Raw genomic sequence first — 12125 nt, forward strand, 5'->3', positions numbered from 1 at the left:
AGACTCGTTTAAGGACTCAAAACTAGAAACAACTTGAAAGCACTAACCTACCTACCAGCCACCACACTACTACTGAGGATATGGTAAGAGGATGTTGTAGAGTCCTGGCTCTAGCCCTAAGGCTAAGCCTCTATCCGCATCATCCAAATAAATAAAGTCAGCCTCAGTAGTGCCATGAGCTTCATCCGTCCATTCATCGTCGTCAGATATATCATTTTCGTTTTCCCATCCACATAAACTCATCAAGAATGTAACCATGCGAGGATAGTCATCTTGTGGAAAAGGAAATTCTTGGGCTATCGGGGATATGTCCTCTACGGAGTAGGGGTCAGTCATGGTCAATAGGCGTATTAGCCATTCTAATTCCTCAACATTTTCCTCTCTGGCTAGTACATCTATATGATCCAATTCGGTTTTAATTACACGATAACACATATGAAATATCTGAGAAAGGTACAGCTGATACCTCTCACACCAAAGGTGGGAGTGGATGAAATGTGTGATGCTCCTGTATTTGCCATATCTGCAAACACAGATATAGCATCAGTAGGTTTATGATAGGTCAATCTAGTTCCTGATTAATACGGATATTTCTCCTCTTAATGTGCTCTTGCTCTTTTTACTATTTTTTATTTTTCTTTTATTTCTTTTCTTTTCTGTGTATGAAGATATATATATACATCCCCTTGAATTTGGCAATTACATGGTCAGGGTAGAAGGTTAGGGAGGAAGCAATAGAATGTCGAGCGTGAGTACATGCTCCCCCTTTCCTTGGGTAGATCATATGCAACCTCGTGGAACCAATTTGTCCAGCGGGTCATAGGGGGTGATGTGGGCAGATATCTTTTTATGACCCTTGTGGCCACATCAAATTGCAGAGATGGTAGTGTATGCTCCCATGAACGAATGGAGAAAATGGTTTCTGACGATACTTTTACAAAGGGAGACATAGACTCATCGGTCTCTTGTTGGGTGTTGACAAGAGTAGGTGTAGAGCATGAAGAAACTTCTATATCAACGTGTGCCTGGCATGAGGAACTAGAAGCTTCATGTGGCTCCCCCCTTCCTGAGCTGGGTGGTGTTGAGCGATATCGTTTGGGAATCCAAACTAGCTCTAGAACAAGTGGTGTGGAGCACTCTGTTACCTTTCCCTTACCACGGTCTTGAATTGTCTTTGGGATGGCAACATTTGGTTTGCAAGGTTTTACAGGTGATGTAGAGGGATTCAGCTTATGTTTAGGGACCCAAATCTGGCCATTCCCCTTGTAGTACCCTTGGGCTACTAATAATTTTTTAGGGATCCATCGTGATGTTACATTGCCCTTTCTCGAGTGGGTAGCTGCTTTCCTTCTACGAGGCTTCTTGGCTGAATGAGATTGAGCAGGGGATGTAGCTGTTATTAACGAAGCTTTTGGGACCCATTTGTATGTACTCTTTGGCATAGTAAGCGGAGCCTTGGAGACCACAGTGCCTATTTCTACTCTTGGCATTGAAGCGTTAGAGGGGTGGCAAACAATCAAAGATGGTTTTGCCACTGGACTTTGTGATTTTTCGTAATCTAGCATTTTGTCCAGAGTTGATAACTTAGGTGCGGGATTTTGAGCGGTCAGACCGAGAGTGGGTTCTTGCGTTGTAACTTGCCTGGTTGCCCAATCAATATTGCACTTGGTGGCTAACATCCATTTGCATCCTAAGTTTACAGTCCCCTCCATGGTACCAGCAGGCATAACCAAAAAGCTTTGAATTACGGTCCCCTTGTCATAGGCAACCGGAGTGTGCAGAATTCCTGAGACAGGGGTTTTCTTCTTGTTGATTCCTTTAACTTGGATAGCACTCTTGGATAAAGGTGGTTTTTCAAGTTGACACCACACACCGTATGATAGCAAATTGTGTTGAGCTCCTGTATCCAATAATGCATTATACAGCACCGCCGTAAGGACTCTGTAACTCAATTGGGTATCTTAGAGGTGGGTCAGATTCCAGTGAATCCTCCTCTGCCTCCTCGAAAAATACTTGCGTAATCCCCAAGTTGGCTTCTCGTTGGCGCCTAGCATGCTGTTGACGTTCTTTGGCTTCAATTCTTGCTTGTATCTTCTTAAGCTCAGCTTGTTCTTTAGCTGCCTTCTTCTGATGGATTGCATGTAATTCCTCTTGGCTCAGGGGGTCATAGTATCTTTTGAATTTACTCCCATTAAGGAATCCAATGGTTTCAACTCCGTCGAGAGTCTCCACTCTGATGGTACCTTGCGGGGTAATTTCACATACTCTATATGGTCCCTTACCAGCATATTTGAGCTTCTTCTTTTCGTTACGCACTCCATACATTAGGACCTTATCCCCAACCTTGATGTCCTTGTCCTTTAGGTGGCGAGGATCAGACCAGTTTTTCCTTCTATCCTTCTCCACAAGGGCATTGTACACAGCCAATTGTCTTTCTTTGTTTAGCCGCTCAAGGATATATAGACACTCTACTAAGGGATTACCATTCCAACCCTCTTGAGTAGCAACACGAAGACTAGGAATGACAAATTCCCACGGCATGACTGCTTCTTGGCCATATACCATTTTGAATGGTGTGCAATTAATAGCCACTTTGTAACGATAGGCCCATAAAGTTGTCATAAGCTTTAGATCCCAATCCGTTCGATGAGCTTCAACTGTCTTTGTCAAAATAGAGATTAAAGTCTTGTTGGTACTCTCGGCTTGGCCATTCGCTTGTGGATAGTAAGGGGTAGATGTATGATGGGATATCATGAAATTTGTTGTGAGCTCCTTAATCACTTCATTTATAAAATGCGTACCATTGTCGCTCACAAGTTCAAAAGGACAACCGAAGCATGTGATTATATTTTCAAAGAGGAACTTGGCTTTGCATCTGCTTTACGTGTTGCATTCGCTTTAGCCCATTTGGTCATATAGTCAGTGGCCACAATAATATAGCGAGATTGTGTGTTGCGGGCCGTTGGGCTAATTGGACCTACAAAAGGGGCATCTGATCTTTCCGTTGGGGTTTCTTGTATCGTTGGCATTCATCACAACCCTTCACAAAAAGTGATGCATCTTGGAACATAGTGGGCCACCAATACCCTGATTGTAAGATCTTTCGCGCAGTTAAGTCTCCTAAGAAGTGACCACCGGCTACGCCCATATGTGCCTCTTGCAAAATGTATAGATACTCATCTTCTCGGGCACAACGCCTAAGAACGTCATCCTTTCCTCGTTTGTAAAGAGTCCCGGCTATCAGGCAATAAGGTTCGCATTCCTTGATCAGCTTTCGAGCTAGATCTTTACGAAGCTCCTTGGGTGGGAAGCCATTAACCAAAAAGTTAACAATCTTCTCACTCCATTCAGGCATTGTCTCCACCATGAACAGGGAAGTATCAGGTAAGTCATCATCAACTCCTGTAGGAGCCTCACCATTAGGTATGCGAGACAAATGATTAGCCATGACATGTTTTTTGCTAGGTCTCACAACAACAATGAAATCAAACTCAAGGAGAATCAATAACCATCGTGTGATTCTTCCTATGGAGGAGCATGGTTTGTTTACTAGATACAACAACGCTTGATGATCCACATAGAAAACAAACTTGGTGGCAAGGAGGTAATAACGAAATTTCCTTACTGCATATATCATTGCCAACCCTTCTTGCTCCGTAGTGGTGTAGTTCATTTCAGCATCGTTTAACTGGCGACTAGCAAAGCTAATGGGGTAGTCTAATTTGTGTTCTCCAGGTTGAGTCAACACACACCCCCAATAGCAAAGTTCGATGCATCAATATGCACATGGAAGATTAAATCCCAGTTAGGCATTCGCAAGATTGGAGCACTTGCCAAGGCCTTCTTTAATAGCTCATATGCACGGTCACAATCTTCGGTCCAAATAAACTCGATGAGAAGCTTATACAATGGCCGAGCTATCTCAGTGAAGAATAAAATAAACCTTCGATAATAACCAACATGGCCCATAAAGCATTGGACTCCCTTATAGTTGGTGGATGGGGGCAATTCCAGAATGACCTTGATTTTACTCTTGTCGGTGGAAATCCCATTTTTGGACACTTTATGCCCTAGAATAACTCCTTGTTTGACCCAGAATTGGCATTTGAAAGGATTCAAGGAGATGCGATATAATCTACACCTTTCACAAAGATCATCTAAGAAAGCTTCACAAAAGTCCCTTAGATATTCCTTAAAGGCTGTGTTTATCAATCGTTGGAATGTTGCAGGTGCATTGGTCAAGCCAAAGGCCATGATGCGAAAAGCAAACACTCCAAACTCCGTGATAAATGTTGTTTTAGCTTGGTCCTCTACTGCGATTATGATCTGATTGTAACCAGAGTATCCATCTAAAAAGCTGTATGCCTCCTTGCCTACAACTCTTTCAAGCACATGTTCAGAATACGGCAAGGGGTAATGATCCCTTCTGGTGGCTGCATTAACCTTTTTGAGATCAACGCACACTCTAAGTTTCCCATTCTTCTTTGGTACGATGACTATCGGAGAAACCCATTCTGAGTGCTCAATCAATAGGGTATATGAATCCACATTTTACAAGCCTTTCAATTTCCTCTTGTACAATCTTTGCGTACTTAGGATTCATTGGGTAGGGACGTTGCTGGACTGGTTTAGCAGTGCTAATCATTGGAATCGTGTGTTGCACCACCGAGGGTGGAACACCCTTCATATCATGATATGTCCAAGCAAATATGTCTTTATATTCCTTAAGAAGCTTCTTGAGTGCAGCTTCCTCTGTCTGGGTGAGGTCTTGAGCAATAAAAACTGGTTTAGACTCCTCACCCAGATCTGCTAAGTCTATCTCCTTAACTACCGCAGGGCCATCGCTCGTAGACATCGTTACTTCCATTGGTAGGCATTCGTTGGGCTTTTGTGTAGACCACTTTACGTTCCCTTGTGGTAAATGATTTGAAATGCTCGGGTGTGGGGTGTAAGTCTACTGGTTCTTACTGTGCCAGGTTTTTTTCTTTTAATTCCGCATCCTTTTGTTGCTAAGCTAACTCTTGGTTTTGCCGCCTTCTCACAGTACGCCTTAGTTTTGGTTTCTCTTCGATTTCTAATTGGGTAACGTCATGAGGTTGCGGCATACACCACATGACACTTTGGAGGTATCGTCCCCAATTATCCGCTAACTTCCAATGAGCGTCAATAGCTCCTACATAACTAAGCCATTCTGCAGGTGGATCTCTCTTTGTTTATTGCAGTTCTTACATTAGCTCGATAGCGTTGTCGCTTATGTCTCGTTTTCTTCTTACCACAAGTCTTTGATTTTTGTTTCTGTCAGATTCGGACTCACTTAGTCGATCTTCACTTGTGTCCCCTTCACTCTCGGATGAACTGCAGGAAGTCACCGTCCTAGGCTTTGAGCACCTTGCTTCCACATTTGGGTGAATATTTGATTCATTCCCCCCATCAGGCTCAGAGTCAGTTTCTTCTTGAGATTCAGATGACTCAGAGTTGCATTGGTCAGAGTCTTCGCTACTGTCAGCGTCAGGGGAGTTTGCCACTTTCTCGCCATCAGGAGTCAAGTGCATAACACCTATCATGTTTATTGGCACTAACGGTGGCATATCTTGCCCCTCAGGCATTACCCAACTTGTGCCTCTATTTTCCCATGTGTCTATGGTTGCTGCTAGGTGTACCCAATCCACGTTATCCGACTCAGTCATACCTGGTAGGACATCCATATAAGGAGAATCTTTTTCATCATCAGTCTCTTTTTTGCATGTATAGCAATACCTTAATGGGGCTGAGTGAATAGTGGTATCCGATCGATTATCGATGATAACCTTGCTTCCTAAAGGATGCACGCGACCATTCTCAAGATCAACTCGAATGACAGAGTCCTGGAATTGTAGGTAGACATGGTTTTTTGACCAGTCATGCACCATTTGTGCTTCCCTCATGAAAGGACATCCTAAGATCATTTGATATGACATAGGATGCTTGGAGAAATCCATTACAAAGAAGGTATGTTTTACCTTGTATCCCAGGACCTTGATCTTAAGGTCCCTTAACATTCCAATAGGTTTGGCAATAGTTCCGTTTGCCATCTTAACCACTATGTTTGTGACTTCAAGGTGAGGTCTTCCCATAGACTCCAAACAGTTTTTAGTCACAATGCTCACTCCAGCACCACCATCGAGGATTCCCTTTAGAGTTAATCCCTTGATAGTAATGGGGAGAGTTGCATTATTAGATTCGTCACCTTCAAAGTACTATCCCAACTTGTTAAAACAGGTATTTCAATGATCGAGTTCTCATCTAGGTTGGGTTGTAGATCCCAATGTTCCCCTTCATCTTGAAGCGTGTCGGGTCTATCCATATTTGCAAATTGTGGTAACCCCGCCTTTAGTTCTCCATTGAGAAATGCCCGAAGAGCTAAGAATAGCTGAGGATCTCCATATAACTTGGATATGATCGTGGTTTGATTTCAGAGGACATGAAATCCATTAGCTTGGACACATTCAACGGTACTTTTCGAGATATCACCCCTTGACTAGGGACTGGTGAAGATGGAATCACTTCCTCTTCGATGGGGTCAAGCATTCCCTCACTAAACATTCTTTCAAGCAAGAAGGGTGTTTGTCCACTTCCTGATGTCCTATCCTCACTTTCTTCCCGAATGATACTAGGTATAGCTAACGGTTTATGGTTCCTGTGAGGCTGAACTTACGTAGGAAACACTGTGTCTGGAATTTGGATTTTTCTAGGGTTTGGCTCCAGTTCTCTTTGTGTTTCTTCCACCAAACCCCTTAAGTGTTGCACTTGTTCAATCTCCTCAACTGGGTTTGGGTAAGTTCCAATTTTTTTCTTGAGGGTTTTTGGCCCACGTGGCTTGTCTTGGGGAGTCTCAGTCAGTTTGGGTGTCCGAGAGGCCTTAGCTGACTTGGTTGTGGAGCCAAGGAAGTTTCCTTCTGTTTCCCCTGATTTATGTATTCACTTGATTCTCCTTCATTGAGCTCCCGAGTGGGTTCCTCCCTTAAGGTAGTTGCTTTGGTCCCCATGGTTTCTATTGAATCAGAATCATCTTCAGGATCATTCATATACACGGGGTCATCTCCTGTCCCTATGTTAGTCTTTGAACTAGGCTTGGAGCTCGTAGCATTAAGCGATCTCTTCCACCACGTTTTCTTCTTCTTTGCTCGAGCAATTGATGCAGTATCTCTCTCTTCAAGAATGTAGTTTTGATTTTGAAGCATTGACCGTGTAACTACATTCGCGGGTACAACAGGGGTGGTTCCTCGTGCTTGGTTGGTGACCTCAACCAAATTCAATGGCATAATCTTGGGTGCACTAGGATTATGTGGACATTGAGCAATCAAATGATCTATGCCACAATGATTACATGTAAGTACCGGCATTCCTAATGTGCTCCCTTGATTTGGTTGCATTTGAGTAGCAATCTTTTACAGCCTATTAGGGCACTCGGTTACATTTTGCGGTCCACCACAGTCGTAGCATTGAAGAGGTGGTCTCCTTGCCAAGGTATTAAGGTTTTGCCCTCTTGTGGCAAGAGCATGACTTGCCTGAAATGATCCTCCATGTAGTACTGGGGAGTCATTTCAAACGTATCAATCCCATATTGAAGAGTGGGGTCTATCTCCTCTTCATAATCCCCACATGCACTATGTGACTCACAACCCATCTGGTTTACAGGGGTAATCCTTGGATGTGGAGGTTGTGGTCCTAGCACTCGCGGTGGTAACGGCACAGACTGGACTACATTCGAGTTCCTTGGAACTATGTGCTGTGACGGTTGCTCGACCGGTGGTGCACGCATCAATGCGGGTACTTGCGGTGTGTTTGACCAGGCTAGTGGTGCCTGATTTGCCAACATACGCTTAAGTACTAGGCAATCCTTAGATTGATGGCCATACTTACCACATGCATTGCAATTCCCTTGAATTTGACTCTGAATGTTGGACATTCACTCGTACTATGTGGTCCTAAGCAAACTGAACACCATTGCTACTCTCTTCTTGGGTACATATGGCTATTTTGAGGAGCTCGATTACCCTTTTCTTGGAGAGTCTTAGTAAGGTCAGTCATACATTTTGGATATCTTGGGCTCCTTGGCAATAGGTTTTACCGTCATTGGCTTGTGCCCAGATACTTGTGAACTAACGGATTTTGTCTCCGAAGGTACCTTTTTACCTGCAATCATCAAGTTATCTTATAACTAGATTGCATTGGCAGTGACTGCTTCCCACGTTGTGAGACCTCTAATGACTAGGCCATTGTATATGTTCTCATGGCGCATTCCTTGGATGAATCGATCGAGCAGTTGGTTGTCATTGAAGCGCTCATCGGGAGTGCAGCAAGAATTTAGATGCTTCAATCGACTAATAAAGTCTCTCACTGACTCCCCTTCCTCGCGTTCAGCTTTTTGGAGTTGAGATGCTACTCCCCAAAGCACACCCTCACGTCTGTATTCCTTTAAGAACAATCTCTTGAGAGTGGGATAGTGAGTACGCTCTTCAACCCTCAAAGTTCGATACCAATCTCCGGCTTTTCCACTTAAGGTTAAGCCTAAGGCTTTACATTTATGTAGCTCATTGTGCTCTTCCAAGGAATCACACACGTGTTCAAAAACTTCAATGTGCTTCCTAACATCTTCATTACCACTGAAGTTCTGAGTGAGCTTGGCCACTTGTACTGCCTTGCTTCTAGGTTCCCTCTCAGGCATGCCCAGCATGTTTTCCGCAGTAGATCATTCGATCGTCTGAGCAAACGCTGCGAGATCACCTAGGTGAGCAGGCATAGCTGGTGGAGGCACTTCTGGGATAGCCTGGTTGATAGGAGTTGGCGTTGGTCTTGGTATGTAGGCAGCTGACGTAGGATATGATATGTGACTAGGCCTAGCTCCTCTTGGATAAGGGTTGTGATAAGGCGGTCGTGGAGCATACGCCATTGGCATACTAAGAGGCGTAGGAGCTACATGAGCATGAGTAGCGATAGGTACATATGGTCGATAGGCACTGGAACACACTATTGTAGGTACTGTTCCACTAGCGGCATCGTACTAACTACAGCGGTAATAGGTGCACTTTCCGTCATGCTCATCATTGGGGTAGGCATTGTGGATTCCTTAATGGAAAGTTGAGCCAAGGTTGGAAAGCTAAAGTTACTGCTCGTGGGCTCAACCTGCATTGAGACTCCAGGTGACGCAACATACGAAGGGTCTATGGGACTCACCGAGGGAGTCTCCACCAATTGTGATAGGGTTGGTTGTTTGGCCTTGCCTGTATCCAAAAATCTCATAGGGCCAGTGGAAACTAGGTTCACTCCCCTATTCTGCCTCTCAAATTGGATAATTCTATGAATAACCTCACATATCATTTGTTGTTGCTCCTCTAGATTAGTGGCACTAGATGTAGATCGTATGACTTCTAACCAACCTACATGGTATGTGTAACCCGTGTATAGGTCAGTTAGAGTCTCTATGTGTAGATCATATTCCCAATTTTCATTGAGAAATATCCCATCTAGACTTGACGTGCCAAACGGTTCTCTTGAAGTGGACGCAATGTCACTTCTTATGGATCGACTTCTAGGGACCTCTACTTTAGGAAGAGCATCGGAAGGTGGTAGCTCAGTAGGGCCCTCATTAAACGAAGTGGGTAGAATATCCACATGGACACTCATTGGGAAGGTAGGGTCTACATAAGATGTGAATGGCAAATCTACTACCCCTCCTTCTTCGTTTACTTCACTCGTCGCATGTTCAGAGCGTGTAGCTCTACTAAAGTTCTCTATTAGATGACTAAACATGTTAGATCCGGGTTGTGGGGTCCAAACTAGCATGTTTTGGCTTGCCTCCTCAGGGTTCTTGGTAGGGTGCCCTTCCATGGCTTCTGAGTCAGAGGACGAGTCACTATCCGCTATTCGTGGATCTTGGGTCGCACTTCCTTGGGTTCCAGCTGAAGGCCAAGATGCTAACGTGGAGGGATGGTGTGAGCCTACGTAAACTGAAACGCTTTCTAGTGGCTCAGGCTCTAGTACCCGACCAGAGCGTAGATGCATGTGACGTGGGTACCCTACGGGTGTTGGTGACTACCTTTGAAGCCCACCCAAGTGGTCTCTCGGGTGTTTCGCACCTCGTTTTCACTTGTTTTTGTATTGTTTATAACCCGTTTTTAACCCGTTTACTTATGGTCGAACCTGAACTAGGGCATGTGATAGCTCGAGACGAGCGTATCATTTAAAGGGTCCTAGCGTGCTTTATAGCACCGTGTTTGCCTATCCAGAGCTCCTGTGGTCCTCAAAACAGTCTGTTTCCTTGTGGGGGAAGGGTGAAGGCCTATTTTGCTTGTGGAGGGAAGGGTGAAGGCCTATTTTGCTTGTGGAGGGAAGGGTGAAGGCTTTATCCCACAAGCTCACTTCACTCCTTGGGGGTTGGGCTACATATAGAGCTCCACTTCCCTTAAGCTCTCACTTGAAAGAAAGCTATGGAGGCTCACTCTCCTATACATATATATCAAAAGACTGAGGCCGGGGTCGGGGTCGGGTTTTGGGGTCGATTGGGGGTTTTTTCTTTTCAAATTTTTTTTCTCCAAATAAAAAATCTTTTCCTCTCAACACGTTTGTTTTTTTAAAAAAATGTTTTTGTTTTTTTGGTTTTTTGTTTTTTTTGGAAAAAGTTCCCTAGGGTTTCTTTCTGGGGTTTGGGCTTCGCAGCGCCTTGCTGCTCCTGCACACACACCGCAGAGCACGACTGCGAGTGCAAATAACCTCGTCCGTGCTCACATACGCACGCACCCTCGCAACGTAAAAAAACCAGGATGCACACACGTAGCGAGAAAAGCAGACCGGAGATTTAACCAGGTCGAACAACTTGCAGAAACCGAATTGCAGCAAACAAAACAGTCAACACCGTACACACATTCACTTCCTACAGTATAAATTTCACTTCACGCAGAAGCCCGAGCTGCAAACTAGAGCTTGGTGTAGGGCATTGGTGCAGGGCATTTCCCCGGCAACGGCACAAAAAATGTGCGCTTTTACCGCACGAGTCAGAGCTGGGGACTTGTCGAACACCGTATGCGAGCCACGAATGGCTGCAAGCATACAACCAGGAAGGCAAGCTTAAACAGAAAACAAAGGTGTGTCACTCACCGCTCAAACCGCCACCGTGAAGGATTCTCACGTTGCAGTGAAGGAGCCGCCGCTCTACCGCCTCGCCACCGTCGTGCCGCCACACAGTGCTCGATCGCTCTTTCTCTCTCTCTCTCTCTCTCTCTCTCTCTCTCTCTCTCTCTCTCTCACATACGCAGGAGAAGGGGACCGAGAAGAAGATAAGGCAAGAGCACACTTTGCATTCAACACATGAGAATGAGAGTTTTAGGGTTACATTGGACTCTTATAGGTGACTTAGCCGTTCACACATGGGTGCCCATACATGGCCGGACAATCCTAACCCTTATCCTACTGATATTCAAGGTGCACCTCTCATCGGCGATCACCCAACCAATCCCTTTATCCTTTACATGTGGTGCCGACAAGCCCGGCCCATGACTTAGAATACTTAAATTAATTACATGACGTAAAACATAGTACATCTCAATGTCCGTCATAGGTTAACAGGTAGCTAAAGGTCATCAAAATTTTGGACATGGCAAGAAAATCAAAGATAAATTCAGCAACCGTTTGAAAGGAAGCAAGACTAGCAGCATAAAGGAAGCAAGATCAGCAGTTTGAAAGGAAGCAAGACCAGCAGCATAAAGGAAGCAAGACCAGCAACATAAAGAAGAACCAAGTGGAGAGTTGAAGTCATATCATTGTGGAGATCTTGCTAGAGCTCCTACATCAGATCCTCCTGGGTCCTTGTCTAGCTATAGTATAACTCTTCATGCTTGTTGTTGTGAGGGTCAACAAGGGGAGCCATTGATTAATGCAGGCTATGGAAGTAGGCAGCCGCCCTGAGAGGAGGAGGAGGCAACCCCTATAGGAGACGCGGAAGCTATGATTCTGTGGAGGTGATGATTGTACAGCTGATTAAGCAAGCATGAATGCCCCACAGGTTGAGAGAAAGCAGGAGCAAAGGCAACTAAAGAAGAAGACATAGAAGAATAAACCACCTCTGAGTCGAAGCTATGGCGGTTGTT

The 12125-nt window shown here is 44.7% G+C and overlaps 1 pseudogene; it reads right to left on the reverse strand.

Annotated features, from left to right (window-relative positions):
• Positions 1 to 419: 419 nt before the first annotated feature.
• Positions 420 to 9360, reverse strand: LOC147636504 (uncharacterized; annotated as a pseudogene).
• Between the last annotated feature and the right edge of the window lie 2765 nt (positions 9361 to 12125).

The sequence above is a fragment of the Cibotium barometz genome, chromosome 8 (assembly GCF_041138505.1).
Source record: "Cibotium barometz isolate CiBa-2024 chromosome 8, ASM4113850v1, whole genome shotgun sequence".
NCBI classification, from domain to species: domain Eukaryota; kingdom Viridiplantae; phylum Streptophyta; class Polypodiopsida; order Cyatheales; family Cibotiaceae; genus Cibotium; species Cibotium barometz.